Source organism: Lynx rufus, unplaced genomic scaffold, assembly GCF_022079265.1.
Source record: "Lynx rufus isolate CCGP_SWC_20201006 ecotype Redwood Valley unplaced genomic scaffold, mLynRuf1.p SCAF_8, whole genome shotgun sequence".
In the NCBI taxonomy this organism is placed as follows: Eukaryota; Metazoa; Chordata; class Mammalia; order Carnivora; family Felidae; genus Lynx; species Lynx rufus.
This window is the reverse complement of record NW_025814896.1, coordinates 90,876,043-90,891,602: the sequence shown is the minus strand read 5'-3', so window position 1 is coordinate 90,891,602 and position 15,560 is coordinate 90,876,043. Positions and strand designations below refer to the sequence as shown.

At 44.0% G+C, this 15,560-nt stretch overlaps 1 pseudogene; it reads right to left on the bottom strand.

Moving 5' to 3' along the window:
* Positions 1-1,076: 1,076 nt before the first annotated feature.
* On the bottom strand, positions 1,077-15,560 carry LOC124503934 (adaptin ear-binding coat-associated protein 1-like; annotated as a pseudogene).

The following is a 15,560-nucleotide window of genomic DNA, read 5'->3' as shown; positions in this document are numbered from 1 at the left end:
TTATAGTAGGGGCTCAGTTAAGTGATTTCAGCTCAGGTCATGATCTCAAGGTTTGTGAGTTTGAGCCCCACGTGGGGTCTCTGCTGTCAGCACAGAGCCTGCTTCAGATCCTCTGTCCCCCTCTCTCTGTCCCTCCCCTGCTTGTGCTTCCTCTATCAAAAATAAATCACTTAAAAAATAAAAATAAATAGCTATAGTATAGCTTACAATGGCACAAAGTCATCTAATATAAGTACTACTTCATCATTTAGATAGTCAAAAGTCAGAAGGAACTGTGTGGTTTGCAAGATAATTTAACTTTTGTGTGGTCATTAAAACCCAATGAGTAATTCAAGTATGGTATTATCAAAGCAGGCAATTAAAATCTCAAATATCACTCTAAAATTGAAGACATGAAAATTTTGTTTCTCCATCTTTCAATTACACGGATCTTACTGTAGAAAATATTCAGTTATTATATATGGTTTCCACACAAGATACTGAAGCTTCATAAATTACAAAAAGTGTCAAGATCCATAGTAGGCTTCGTCAAATTATTTTTCAGCTCGTTTCAAATTTTCATTCACAGTAATCACGAGTAACCTTAGCAAACTTCCCTGGGTCCTTTCAAATCAAAAAGATGAATCCTCAACTTGTACTTACCTTGTCTTTCATTTGACATTCCCTTGTGCGTCATTTCAGAATGAACTCTATGGCAATGTCTTCAAGAATATGCACTGTTTTAGTGTAAGTATTCCAATCATCCGGGGTACCTGGGTGGCTCAGTTGGTTGAGTGTCTGACTCTTGACTTTGGCTCTGGTCGTGATCTCACAGTTTGTGAGATGGAGCCCCGTATGGGTCTTGGCACTGACAGTGTGGAACCTGCTTGGGATTCTCTCTCTCTCAAAAATAAATAAACATTAAAAAAAAGTATTCTGATCATCCACCAAACAAATGCATTATATATTGCAATTCTTTAGAAAAAGTCTTCTCTGTACCTCCGCCATTTTCTTCATCAAACACGGGGTTTTCTATCCTATCTTCTCAAGGTCATTTTTATTCTTCAAGTCTGTTCTTGGTGTTCTGCCAAGGCTATTCAGTCCTGGACTTAGTTGGATGGCTGTGGTGCCAGGTTTGGAACAGAGCTGGAAGCAGTGCCAAAGTCTCCCCAAGTCATTTCTCAGAGACTGGAGCTGGTGTTATGACAAGAATGGGAGAAGCCTAGGATATCTATGTCACTGCCTCCATGGTTAGATTTGGAATGGGTGGTGGGGGCAACATGACTGCTCGTGGCAACCTCTGAGGATGGAGGGGGAAATAGTGACTTTGCCTCCAGATGGGGCTAGGAGTAAACTTAAACTCCCAGTGCCTAAGTTCAGTAGTCCTGGGCTTAGAAACATATCATCTCTTGGTTGCAATGTTACTATTACTCAACTTGGTAATCTGTCCTTCCTTGAAGCCCAGATCCAATTTGGGATGAATGTCTAGTTCTTGAGATTCTTTGGACATCTTAGATACTTGCTTTACCTACTTGAGGTGATTTTGCAGAAGGATGTTAAAGTCAAAGGCATCACCCTGATCTATGAAGTAAATGTCAATGAAAGAAGTACGCCCAGTGTAGTCCCGGAACACAGTAGAAGCTGGAATCTGCCCCTACCTCCTCATCAATGGTAAGATATTGTTTTTTGTTGGTCCCCAAGCAAGGAGCTCCTGTGATATTTTATACTTGAGTTGATAGGCAACCTTTCATTTAAAGTGATTTGGAGGTGCCCAGTCTAAGCAGGCTGGCCCAAATTCCAGCCTGTACCTGCTGTAGGAGGCCCTGGGCAAAATCTGGTAGATGTTGACATCTAGCTTCATACACAGGTCAAGTCTTGTATTTCCACCTTGCTGCTATATTGGCCCTGCTCTCCATGCCTGTTAAATCTCTTTTAATCTCTAGGTTCTTAATTTCTTTTTTTTTTTTAAGTTTGTTTATTTATTTTGAGAGAGACAGAGTGTGAGCAGGGGAGGGGCAGAGAGAGAGAGAGAGAGAGAGAGAGAAAGAGAGAGAGAGAATCTCAAGCAGGCTCCACACTGTAAGTGCAGAGCCTGACACCGGGCTCCAACCCACAAAACCGTGAGATCATGACCTGAGCTGAAATCAAGAGTCAGATGCTCAACTGACTGAGCCACCCAGGTGCCTCTCTAGGTTCTTTATTACTTGATTTTTCCATATAATTTATTTGTCAAAGGAACTATTTCTCAGAGTCTGAATTTAAAATACATTCTCATGGTGTTAATAGGTTCCTTTGCCTTTCACATTTCCTATAAATTGTTAGCTTTTCCTATAAATCACAGCTGTGATTCTCAAAGTATGATTCTCTGGCCACCAGCACCAGCACCACCTGGAAACTTGTAAGATATGTTAATTCCTACCCCACCAGGGGGGCTGGCCATCAAAGCCAGCATCCCATGGCCTTGGGAGGCTTAGCATCCCAATTTTGAAGTCATCAGTTGAAGAAACAATGTCAAAACAACTGGGGTAGGGAGGGGTAAAATATTGGTGAGGTAGTAGTTGGTCTCTTGATGGGATGACATGCAGGTATTTCTAGGTTTCAATCAATGAAAAATTTAAAAACTTTTTTTTTGCATCATATCAAAACAAATGGAATGGTAGACTTATGGTTAAACAGTTAGCTTAGTTGATTTAATGTACTGTGAAAACTGTATGACTACTGAGGGTCCAAGTTTCCCTGCCTTTCTTGGAGAAGTGAGAGGACAAGTGTTCACTAGGTTATCAAATCTTGACACTTTCTAGATGACAAGGTAGCTCAGATATGGAAGACCCTCTCCTGGAGTCTTAGATCACCTAGGTACTTAGCAGCTGAGAACACCTGGTTTAGAAGACCCTTGGCTGGGTCCTTCACCTGCAGCAATGGCTTGTCAAGTTTCTGTAGAGAGTTGAAAGCCAGGCCTGTTTTCCCTTCTAATCTTAATGGAAAGAGCTAGCCCAGGACTGGCTGTTCTAGAAGATAGTGAGAACCTATGCAAACAATTGAGCAAGGACCAATAGGTGAAACTCAAGTTTTGTGAACTTGAGTAAATACAGCTTGCCTACCAAATTGTGAAATCAAACTTTGTTTTCCAAAGTCTCAGTGGACAAAATCTAAGATAAATTACTTTAGACCCATATGGACACTCCTTTGTTAAAAAAAAATGCTGTAAATATTTGTTAACACTCATGGAACTGACTGCCAGAAGAGAATGGATTTTACTGTAAATTAACTTTTTAAAATGGATTAAAAAAGAAAAAGAGCACTTAGACGCTTAATACAATGACAAAACACAAGTAGTTGACCACAACTTGTTAGAGTTTTCCTATATATTTACACAATGATATAGGAAATTCATTTTTCAGTGGGAAAAAATCCTAACTATTTTATAAAGTAGGTAGTTGGACTCCTGTTTTTTTTTTTTTTTTATGTAGTTTTGAGAGAACCTGAGTGGGGTAGGGGCAGAGAGAAAGGGGGACAGAGGATTTGAAGCAGGCTGTACGATGACATCAGTGAGCCAGATGCAGGGCTCGAACTCATGAATGTGGGATTGTGACCTGAGCCAAAGTTGGACACTCAACTGACTGAGTCACCCAAGTGCCCTTGGACTCCTGTTTTAAATGAAGACATGTTTTCTGAAAAAGAAACATCCCCCCTGACACTAGGTCAGTGGGGATATAGAATGACTTGGGGTGCAGAGGCTGGAACTTACTTATCCATTCTACTCTTGATGGACATCTGGGTTGATTCCAAGTTTGAGCACCTATAAACTACGTGATGTAAATATCCTTGTTTACTTGGCCTGGTACACATGTACAAAAGTGAAATTGCTTAGTCATTTTGATGAGGGAGTGTAGGGCAAGCGGAGGGCAAAGTACAGGCTAACAGCACCCCCCACCCCAGGAAAATATGTGTGATATTGCTCGGACACTCCTGGCTACCCAAGAACAAAGCAAAGGGGTTTAAGTGCTTGCCATGGTAATGTGGGAAACTAAGGCAAATGAAAAATTGAATTTCTTTACTGCCTACAGCCCACTGACAGGTCCTTGAAACCTGCAGAGTGACCTCCCTCTAGGAGCTCAGCTACCTCAGGATGACACTTTGCTAGGGGCAAAAGAGAATCTTAGCTTTACATTATCCCAACCTCAGGGATCCTGTAAATCTACTTCCTTTATCTCAACTGCCCCCAAATATATGCTGGCAATCATACTCCAAGCTTATAGCCTCCTGATGTGCATATGAAGGGTCTCATGACTGAGGTTTTATTAAACAGTAATAAGTGGTGTTTCCCTGGCAACAGCTAGCCCCTCAAGGTCCTGGAAACCTTGTTCCCAAAATACCTTAGAGACTTCATCCCTCGCCCCCTCCCAACCTGAGGGTATATAATGAGTTACCCATCACACCCCCAGTGCAGCCCTTTCTGCCCGTGGGTCTGTCCCCATGCCTTAATAAAATCACCATTTTTGCACCAAAGACATCTTCAAGAATTCTTTCTTGGCTGTTGGCTACAGACCCCATGAACCCCCCTATCACCCCAAAACTTCATTAATTTGGTATGTGTATTTTCATCCTTATTAACTATCTCCACATTGTTCTTGCAGAGTGGCTGTCCTGGTTTACAATCCCAGATCAGGATGGATCTCCTTGCCTGGATTCAAGTGCTCCCCTGTAGAGAGTGGTGTTAATAAGTGTTCCTAAATAAGTGTTAGGAAGAACAAGGAAGTTTGGCAAGGAAAGGCCTTGGGTGCCAATCCAAGGAGCTCAGACTTCATTTGACTGCCCTGGAGATCCTCTGGTAATTTTGGAACAGAGAACAAAATGCAAAAATGCGGTTTTAGGAAGGTGACCCTTTAAAGCTGACAGTTGGTTTGTGTTGTGGGGAGAGTGGGGATGGTCATGGGGCTGGCTTAGGCCAGCAGCAGGACTGAAGTTCACAAGACAGAGATTTGTGGGGTGAATGTGCAAAGGGGGAACTGAGCAAATGCCATGGGACAAGAGATCTGGACCATACCAGCTCTACCAATGCTTGTCCTTGAATAATCCCATTAGACCATTGCACACTGCTGGTGGGGGTATGCATACCACATTCCTTCTGGAAAACACTGTGTCATTATTTAGCAAAGATGAAGATGCAGATACCTAATGATCAGAAGTCCCAAAATATACCAAAACAAACAGGCAAACAAAACCACTTCGAAACGAGGGACTTCAGGAAGGAAGGAATTTTCAACAATGTCAAAGGTAACAGAGAGGCCCGTCAAGAAAAGCCCTGAAAAGCATCCACAGCTTTTAGGAGTCTGATGATGAGTTTTGCCAGAGAAATGTTTGTGACATAGTAGGAACAAAATGCAGAGCAGAGTGGTTTGAGGGCAGAGCAGATGGTAGCAAAAGGTAACTGCGTGTGTAACGTGCTGTCAGGATGGTTGGCTGAGCACAGACTCAGCACACAGGAACATTTGGGATGTGATAAAAGCAGCATTTCAAACTAGTGGATAGAGGGTACATAATTTGACAAATGGTGATGTAACACAGGGGAACAATAATAAAGTTAAATCCTTGTCTTACACCATATACTAAATTCAAGTCAGACGGCTTTTAGAACTAGATGGAAATATAGGTGTACATAAACCTGGTGGTGGTTAAAGTGTTTCTGAGACTGGCAACAAAACTAAAACCTTAAAGGAAAATATGGATAAATTTGACCTCATTAAAACATGCACGCACACACGTGCACTGGACCTCCTGGAAAAGAAGGAAAGGTCACTGACAAAATTGAATAACAAATGACAAATACAGAAAAATATTTACAATAGATGATAAATAATTCTTAAGAATTAGAAATAAGAAAATTATAAATAAATTTATATTATAAATTATAAATTTATATTATAAATTTATAATTATAATTATAAATTATAAATAAGAAAAAAGAGAAACACACTGATATAAGCATAACTATGAATAGCAATTCACAAAAACTCCAATTGTTTCATATTAGCTGCAAAAAAGTCAACCTCAGTAGGAATCAAAAACTCTAGTTCGAGGTGAACTGAACTCTTACATTTACTTCTCTTCCCTCCTTAAGTTCATCTGAAATTACTTTTTTTTTCAGTGAAAGAAAGGAAAGAAAAGGGAAAAAATTCCAAAGCAGTGCTGGAAAACAAGTAGAGTAGTTATCCCTTACCCATGGGGTACATATTCCAAGACCCCCAGTGGAGGCCTGAACTGCAGATAGTACCAGGCCCTGTATATACTGTTTTTTCCTATATATAACATACCTATGATAAAGTTTAATTTATCAATTAAGCACAGTAGGATTAATAACAACAATAATAAAATAAGACAACTATAGTAATATAATGAAAGTCATATGAATGTGGTCTTTCTCTCTCTCAAAATAGCTTATGGTATGGTACTCACACTTCTTCTTGTGATGCTGTGAGATGATAACAGGCCCACGTGATGAGATGAAGTGAAGTGAAAGACGTAGGCACTGTGACATACCGTTAGGCTACTTCTGACCTGCTGATAAAGGAGGATCACCTGCTTCTGGACCACGGATGACTGCAGGTAATTGAAACTGCAGAAAGTGAAACCGTGGGTAAGGAGGACTCCTATACAGTAGATTCTTTGGGATCTGACACCCAGCACCTGTCCCTTTGGCAGGAAAGTCCTCCAGCCCCACTCTGTTCATGTGGTTCATGAGGGACTGCCATGTTCTTGCAGAGTCAGCTTCCTAGCCGTGGCTGAATGACCCAGGCTTGGGCACAGTTAGGGGAGGGGATGCCTCTCACTCACACCTCCCTTACCTTGCGTTCTATTTTATGGCACAAACACATCATAGTCAATTGGAAGACCAAATATAGCTTTACCAGTTGGTAAAGACTTAGAAACCTTGTGGTACATTCTTGGATAGGCTCTCTTAAGATCCCTTTTGCCCTCCTTTTTATTTAATTTTTTTCTCACGTTTATATTTGTTTTGAGAGAGACAGAGAAAGAGAGCAAGCAGGGGAGGGGCAGAGAGAAAGGGAAAGAGAGAATCCCAAGCAGGCCCTGTGCTGTCAGCACAGAGCCTGTCTTGGGGCTCTATCTCACCAGCCGTGAGATCATGACCTGAGACAAAATCAAGTGGGATGTTTAACCGACTGAGCCACTCAGGCGCCCCTCCTTTTCGCCCTCCTAATTGCACAGATTGGAAAGCCCCAAACCTTATTTCTCAGTATCCATTGCTGTTAGAGTTCTGGATATAAACTGGGTTCTACCAATTAACTATGCTTGCATCACATTTGCTGGGGAATCTGCCTCCTAACATGGAGAAAAGAGGAAGTCACCTGAGAATTAGGTAGGGTAGACCCTGCAGCTCTGAGACAGTGGGCATCGTGGCAGCCAGTGGCAGTGGGGACACTTTGGGCGTGTGCCCCACAGTCCACCCTGCCTGTCCCTTTGTTCACACACAGCAATCGAATGGCTGTTTTTCTACAACAAGGCAGAAAGGCTCTCAAAGTAAATAAGAACTCTTGGAATAACGTTTTTTGTTTTAAGCCAAAAAAATGTAAATAAGAATGTGCATTGGTTGACAGCGAAGGTGGCATTAGAGCTGGACAGAGGAACAGTCAAGTGCTCCAGGGAACTCTCGGTGGACACTGGACACAAGCAGGACAGCACTCTGCTGCCAGGGCAGTTCCCTCCCCATTTCTTTTATCTGGAAGGATCCTCAGCCTGCAAACCTGTCCCCTTTGTGCATCCTGGAGGGAAAGCTATCTGCCCATACCTTCCTGTCCCCTCACTAACCCAGGGCGAACCTCACCCTCTAATTCCTGCATGAAGTGAAAAACAAAAACTAAAATAAAAAACTAAAATATCTGAACTGAATATCCAAATGATTTAAACAAAACCTGGGTGGGTGGAAACCAAAGGGTTTCAGTAGAATGCTTGGTGGTAACAGCCCAACGGGCCTTAGCCCCTCTGCTACCATCCACTCTGAGTCCGATCACTCCATTCTTGCACAAAGTTCCATTTCCCATTCCTTTGAGCTCAGACACATTTGCTGATATTTATGTCTCTCCCTAGAATGGACCAAACCTTTTCCTCCCCAAACTTACTGTGTACGAGGGAAACTGCATTCTTCCACCAGTTAGGTCTTTATTTTTACAGCTTCTTCCCTCTGCCTCATATACACCCTTGTTCTGCTGTTCCAAATCCCACCCCTACCCTTTCCCTTCACTGTCCTTCTGAGGCCATTTTCTCCATGAAGTGTTTCTTTAACACACAGGGCCTAAGCTAGGGCCTGGGCCCTCCGAGACAAGCAACGATCATTTGTGAAATGAGTCAGTCCTCCAAACACATATGATTTTTTTCTTCCTGAAACCCTCCTTCCCTTTGTGCTTTTTTTATGGGGCCTTGCACTTTTCTGCTTGTGCTTTTGTCTAATTTCTGATGTGCTAGAGACTCCATGAGGCCGGACATTGTACCTTCTGGGCCAGGGTATCCTGATGTGCCCAAGATGGAGGGGTCCCCTGGCTTGTTGTTCTTTCAGAGCTAAAACCAGGAAAGTGTCAGACAAACCAAGCTGAATCTGTTATCCTATTCTTGCTAGTCTTTGATTCCATGGATTGTGGAAAGAAACTAGGATGTAGGGTTAATATTATGGCTCAGACATGGTCTCCAAAACGTATGCCCATATGTCTGCTACATGTGTGGCTTTTCCATTGGGGGAAACCTCAGTGAGCTGGGAATAGAGGGAGGACTTTATACCAGAAGATAAAATTCCTATCTGAAAGAGAAGGTAAACCCTGAAATATGGGTCTGAAGACCTTCAGTAAATCTACAATAGGGCCTGAATAAGAAGAGGGGTGGAGTTCATTTTTTAATGGAGCTTCCAACCCCGGCTCTTCCTCCTACATCTATGAGTCCATGGGCTACTATTATACTCTCTGAGGCTCAGTTTCCATATCTGCAAGATTTCATCTGGGGATGAAAATCCTTACCTGGCAGGACTATTGAGAGTTAAATAAGGGAAGGTGTATGTGTCACCAGGCCCAACACTTGGTGTCTAGAGATGCCTAAGCACTGGAGATTTCAGCATGCTCCTCTTCCTCGCCCCTCCTGTGTGCTAAACCTCCAACCCTGTGTGCCGACACCCCAGCCCTGTGTGCCCCCACCCAAACCCTGTGTACCCACACCCCCACCCTATGTACCCACACCCAACCCTATGTGCCCACATCCCAACCCTGTGTACTCATACCCCAATCCTGTGTACACACATCCCCAACCCACACCCCCAACACTGTGTGCTTACTGCTGTGTGCCCACACCACAACCCTGTATCCCCCCCACACACACTGTGTGCCCATACCCCCCAACCCTGTGTGCTCATACCCCCCAACCCTGGGTGTCTACACCCCAACCCTATGTACACACACCCTCTAATGCTGTGTGCTCACTGCCCAACCCTGTGCCCACATCCCAACACTGTGTGCCCACACCCTAACCCTGTGTACACACCTCGATACCATATGTTCACACCCCCCCGACCCTGTATGCCCACACCCCCTGACCCTGTGTGCCCACCCCCAACCCTTTGTGCCCACACCCCCAACCCTGTGTACACACACCCCCAACGCTGTGTGCCCACACCCTAACCCTGTGTACACACCCCAATACCGTATGCTCACACCCCCCGACCCTGTGTGCCCACCCCCAACCCTGTGTGCCAGCACCCTAACCCTGTGTATACCCCCAACACTATGTGCCTGCACCCCCAACCTTGTGTACACACCACCAACCCTGTGTGCCTGCACCCCAACCATGTGTACACAAACCACCAACTCTGTGTGCCTGCACCCCCCAATACTGTATGCCCACATCCCCATTGCTGTGTGCCCACACCCAACAACCCTGTGTACACACCCCCAAGCCCTGTGTTCACACCCCCAACCCTGGATGCCCACACCCCCAACCTGCTGTGTCTGTATCTGAACCCTGTGTGCCCACACCCCAACCATGTGTACACACCCCCAACCCTGTGTTCACACCCCTCGACCCTGTGTACACCCCCCAATCCTCTGTGTCCACACTCCCAACCCTGTGTGCCCACCCTCCAACCCTGTGTGCACACCCGCCCAACCCTGTGTGTCCACACCCTGAACCCTGTATACACGCCTGCATCCCCCCAACACTGTGTGCCCACCTCCAACCCTGTGTGCCCACATCCCCCAACACTGTGTCCCCATATCCCCCAACCCTGTGTGTCCACCCCTCAACACCATGTGCCCTCACTCCAACACTGTGTCCCTCCCCCACACCATGTGCATGCCCCCACTACCGCTTCTTTTCCCTCACTTCCCACTCTCTGTCTTGTCCTCTTCCCACCGATTGCTCCCTCAGTATATCTTTCCTACTTACAAAGCAGTTAAAATGAGGGCAAAAATCAGCACAAAACAGAAAATCACAAAGTACACCTTTTTCTTGTAAGGTTTGATTTGCTCAAATGCCTTCTTCATTTCTCTTGTTCATATCCTTCTTTGAAGAGTCAGGAATTGGGGTTTGCAGAGCTGGAGGGGCTGTGGGATATGGAACGTTCTCCTTAGCTTCAGGCCTCTGAAGAGAAGAGGCAAAAGATCTGCCATTTTCCCAGAGGATTATCTCTTTTAGAGGAGCTGATTCTCTTGGGGTAAATGCCTGAGCAGGCTCATTGTGCTTGGGCAAGCTAAACCGTCAACAATAAACCTCCCTAGGACACGCTGATTAGATAAACCAATAAGAATTACAGAAAACACAGACATTAGATTAAAAAAACTTAAAATGAGTGTTACTTTTACAGTGTCTGTGAATAGACAAAGACTTTTGTTCTAAAATAGTTAGTTTGTGAGGCAATAGAGGAGGGACTATGTTAGTAGCAGAGGCAGAAAGAAGGAGAGGTGGGTGGGTTCCAACTGCAAGGCCAACCCTAAAGGATTGGATTCAAGGGCCCCAGAGCAACAGGCCAGTGCACCTGGGTGAGTAGAGTGGATTTTAAATATATGGAGTTAACAGCTTGACTGTAGGTTCTGGTTTTGGGATGTGAATGAATGAACCCAGTAGAATAGGCAGGAATCTCCAAGCCCACAGAAGGTCAAGTGAGAATTTTGCTGCTTTTTGCTAAAGGCCTGTGCAAGATTTAGAGAGCAAAGATAAGGAACAGCCTGATGTTCAAATTAATTTTTAACTATTTCAACATAGCGAAAGACAAGTCAGATAATGACCAGGTTGTCCTGTGGTAGTGCTGCTATTCTGTGTTCCCCTGTCCCCACCTTTGGAGAGGGGAGCATCCATGCACGTGTGAGGTCAGACCTGCACTGAGGGTCTGAGATCTAGATCTAGTCATATCCTCTGCATGGAGCTCCAACTACCCTTCTCAAATCCATGCTTTTCAGCCATGGAAGTCACAATGGTTGGTCCTGTGTTTACTTCAAGCTTCTTCCAATTCAATAAGAGTTATTTTCAGCATCTTCTTGGAGGTTCCTAAGAGTCCAGGAAACATGAGACTTGTATAAAAATCCCCACATCAACTAAGCGTTCCCACCCGAAGGAGGCATCCTTTGCCAAGGATCTGCTTCTTGGGCTCTAGGGAATTAGAGGCAGGTGATAAATGAGAAACCAGGGAGCCGGTCCTCATCTGTCTTCCTAGATGTAACAGACTGTGCAGTCTTGCAGGACTCCTGGGGATCCATGTGTATCCAAGAAAGGGTCACCCAGCCCTTGATGAAATCCTAACTTAGAAATCTTGAGCCCTTAGCTTTGTGGGCTTCTGTCCCTGAGAAAGGGTATTTTTACTCTACTGGGATTTGGGACTGAGCTGTGAGTTAATGAGCTCAGGAACATCCTACAAACCCCACCAACTATGCTCTTTCTCCCCCTAAACTCCCTAGCTTATTTTGGGTTGCTCAGTCTGAGGAGAGCCATCTTTCCCCATCCACTGAAGATGTTCCGTAACTGGCTGTTGCTTGACTGAATGCCTGACCATCCTCCCTTCAGCTAAGTTCATCTCAGGGAGGCAGTAATCAGGCACTTAGACCTCTTAATGGAGATACTCAAATATCTTCTCTTTTACCTCCCTGCTCTGTGACCATTGATGGAGGCCATGCCAACAAAAGAGATAACTCAGGATGAGTGAGGTGGTCACATGAAATGGATGGCAGAGTGTATTCTCCAATGTTACCATCCCCAAACCAGAATCAGCTGGTCTTTGGTTTCCTTTTCATAACCTTCATCTGTAGAAAATTTTGTTTCTTGAGCTACTTGAGATCTACTACTTCCTTATTTAAAGAGTTGGGCTCTGTGCTTCCTCAGCTAATTTATTATCTCAGAAGTACGTAACTTGGATCATTTTATATAATCTTGAAGACAGGAGCCCTTTAGGATTCCCTACTCAAAAATGAGTTCAGCTCAGTTCCAGGCCTAGTGGGGCACTTGCATTGTTCACTCATGGTATCACAGGGCATACACTGGGTCTGATCACACCTTCCTCTTGTGTCTTAGCCTTCTCCTTAATTCAGAACAAGAGCAGCCTGAACAGAGAAACAGAACATGATCATCCACACCGACTTCATCTCTGTGCCTTTTACTCTAAGTCTGGGTAACCCGCAACATCATTTTATATCAGAATTCCTTGAACACAGGCTCTGTCTTTAAGAAGAGTCAATTCAACTCAGCCAGGACTTGTTATTCTCCTGCTCTGTGCCAGGCTTGGTGTAAGTACACTAATGGCCTGGTGTGGACTCACTGGGAATAATCCCTCTTGGTCAGCAGTGCAGTCAACAGCCATTTCAGTCCCTACTGTGTACACACAAGGCACTTTGCTGGGTTGTGGTGGCAATATAAGGATAAATAGCACAGGGGCCCTGCCCTCTGAGAGCTTACGATCTAGTGGGAGATGAAAGATCTATGCATGTTAAGTAACAGTTGAAGATAACATTGTGTAACTGTTCCATTAAATAAGCATGTCTCATGGGGTAAAATCAGAAAGTAACCTAGGTTTTACCTCTTATTGCTCCTTTAATTTATTCTGGGTGGCTAGATCTTGCTCTGCCCCTGGATGAAACTTAGACAAGTCACATGATTGTTCTGGTCACACTTGGTCTCAGTCTCATTTCAGAAATTATAATGTTGATCCCAATGATAATCCACACTTCAATCTCAATTTAAAACTGAGGCCTCCATTTGCAGCATGTGGATGGAACTGGAGTGTAATGCTAAGTGAAATAAGTCAGTCAGAGAAAGATACCATATGTTTTCACTCATATGTGGATCTTGAGAAGCTTAACAGAAGACCATGGGGGAGGGGAAGGGAAAAAAAGAATTACAGAGAGGGAGGGGGGGAAACCATAAGAGACTCTTGGATACTGAGAACAAACTGAGGGTTGATGGGAGTGGGGGCGAGGGGAAAGTGGGTGATGGGCATTGAGGAGGGCGCTTGTTGGGATGAGCACTGGGTGTTTTTGGAAACCAATTTGACAATAAATATATTAAAAATAAATACATACATATACACATACATACCGAGGCCTCTTCCCATCCCAACCTGGTGCTGCTGAAGAAGAGAAGCTTATAGTGGTTGGTGGTCTGGATGGAAAGTCCTGGTTTCTACTTTCCTCACTTATTTAACTATGAGGGTCTGCAAATGCTTGAGGGTTGTTTCCCAGGGAGGGAGAAAAGATGAGAGGAGTAAGAAAATTCTCTCTACTCATGTCTGATATCCAGCCTCACCAGGGTCCTCAGCGGGGATGTGGCAATTCTTTTACACATCCCTGGTCTGACCCCTTGAAGGTCAACCTTTCTACTAACCTCAAAATCCACCCACAAGCTACATACTCCTGCCTCTCACCTCCTTCCTCATGGAGAAAGTCTGTGTGGTCAGGTGGGAATTACCTCTTCTTCTGCTCCTGCCCTTCATCTCTTCCCTTCCTGTCTCTTCCCTATCTTGGATGAAGTTGCCCTCTTCCCCTGATCCTACTTCAGCCTTTCACCTCCGCTCTGTATCAGGGATCCCCCAGAAGCCAGTCAGCATGGCAGGTTCACCTGACATGGTGAAAGACAGGGTTTGGAGACCTGGGTCATTTTCCAGATAGGGCTTATTCTTTGTGGTGGCCCATACAGTACAACTCCTTCTAATCCATTTCTATATCTAACAGAACTCTAATCAAAGTAAAAAGAAGGACTATTTAATTTTTTAGTGTTTGTTTATTTTTGAGAGAGAGTGAGAGAGAGCACGAGCCAGGGAAGGGCAGAGAGAGAGGGGGGACAGAAGATGTGAAGCAGGCTCTGTGCTGACAGCAGAGAGCATGATGTGGGGCTCAAACCCATGAACCATGAGATCATGACCTGAGCCGAAGTCAGATGCTTAACCGACTACTGAGCCACCCGGGTACCCCTAAAAAGGGACTATTTTAAAAAAGTGTTTAAGGGGCGCCTGGGTGGCTCGGTCGGTTAAGCGTCTGACTTCGGCTCAGGTCACGATCTCGCGGTCCGTGAGTTCGAGCCCCGCGTCGGGCTCTGGGCTGATGGCTCAGAGCCTGGAACCTGCTTCAGATTCTGTATCCCTTTCTCTTTGCCCTTCCCCCGTTCATGCTGTGTCTCAAAAATAAATAAACGTTAAAAAAAATTAAAAAATGTAAAAAGTGTTTAAAATTATATTTTATTTAAAATTATATTAAAACTATTTAATTTTTTGTGGTAAAGTATATATAACATAAAATTACCATTTTAACCATTTATGAGTATACACATTTAATAGCTTGAAGTATATTCACATTATTGTAAAATCACCATCACCACCATCTGAATCAAGAACTTTTTCATTTTCCCTAACTGAAACTCTATACCCATTGAACAGTGACTCCCCAATCCCCGTTTCCCCAGCCCCAGATCTATTATTCTGCTTTCTGTCTCTGTGAATTTGGCTGTTCTAGGTACCTCATATAGGTGTAATCATACAGTATTTATCTTTTTGTGTCTGGCTTATTTCACTTAGCAAAATGTTCTCAAGGTTCAGCCATGTTGTAGCATGTGTCAGAATTTCCTTCCTTTTATTTTTAAAATTTTTTTTGAAGATTTTATTTTTACATAATTTCAACACCCAACATGAGGCATGAACTTACAACTCTGAGATCAAGAGTCACATGCTCCACCAACTAAGCCAGCCAGGTACCCTTCCTTCCTTTTAAAGGCTAAATAATATTATACTGTATGGATATGCCACATTTTATTTTTCTATTCATCTATAGATGAACATTTGGGTTGTTTCCACCTTTTGCCTATTGTGAGTAATGAATGTTAGAGTAGAGTACTAGCACCTGTTTGAGTCCCTGCTTTCAACTCTTTATCCAGAAATGGAATTTATTTGTTTTTTAATAGAAAATACATCCCTATGGTGGACAATATAAAAGGTACAAGTGGTTGTACAGTGGCCCCTGAGTACCTGCCTCCCGGTTCTGCTCCCAGGAATCTTCACTGAACCCAGGTTCTTGTGAATTCTTCCCTGGTGAGACTTTTGCAGCCATAGGCAT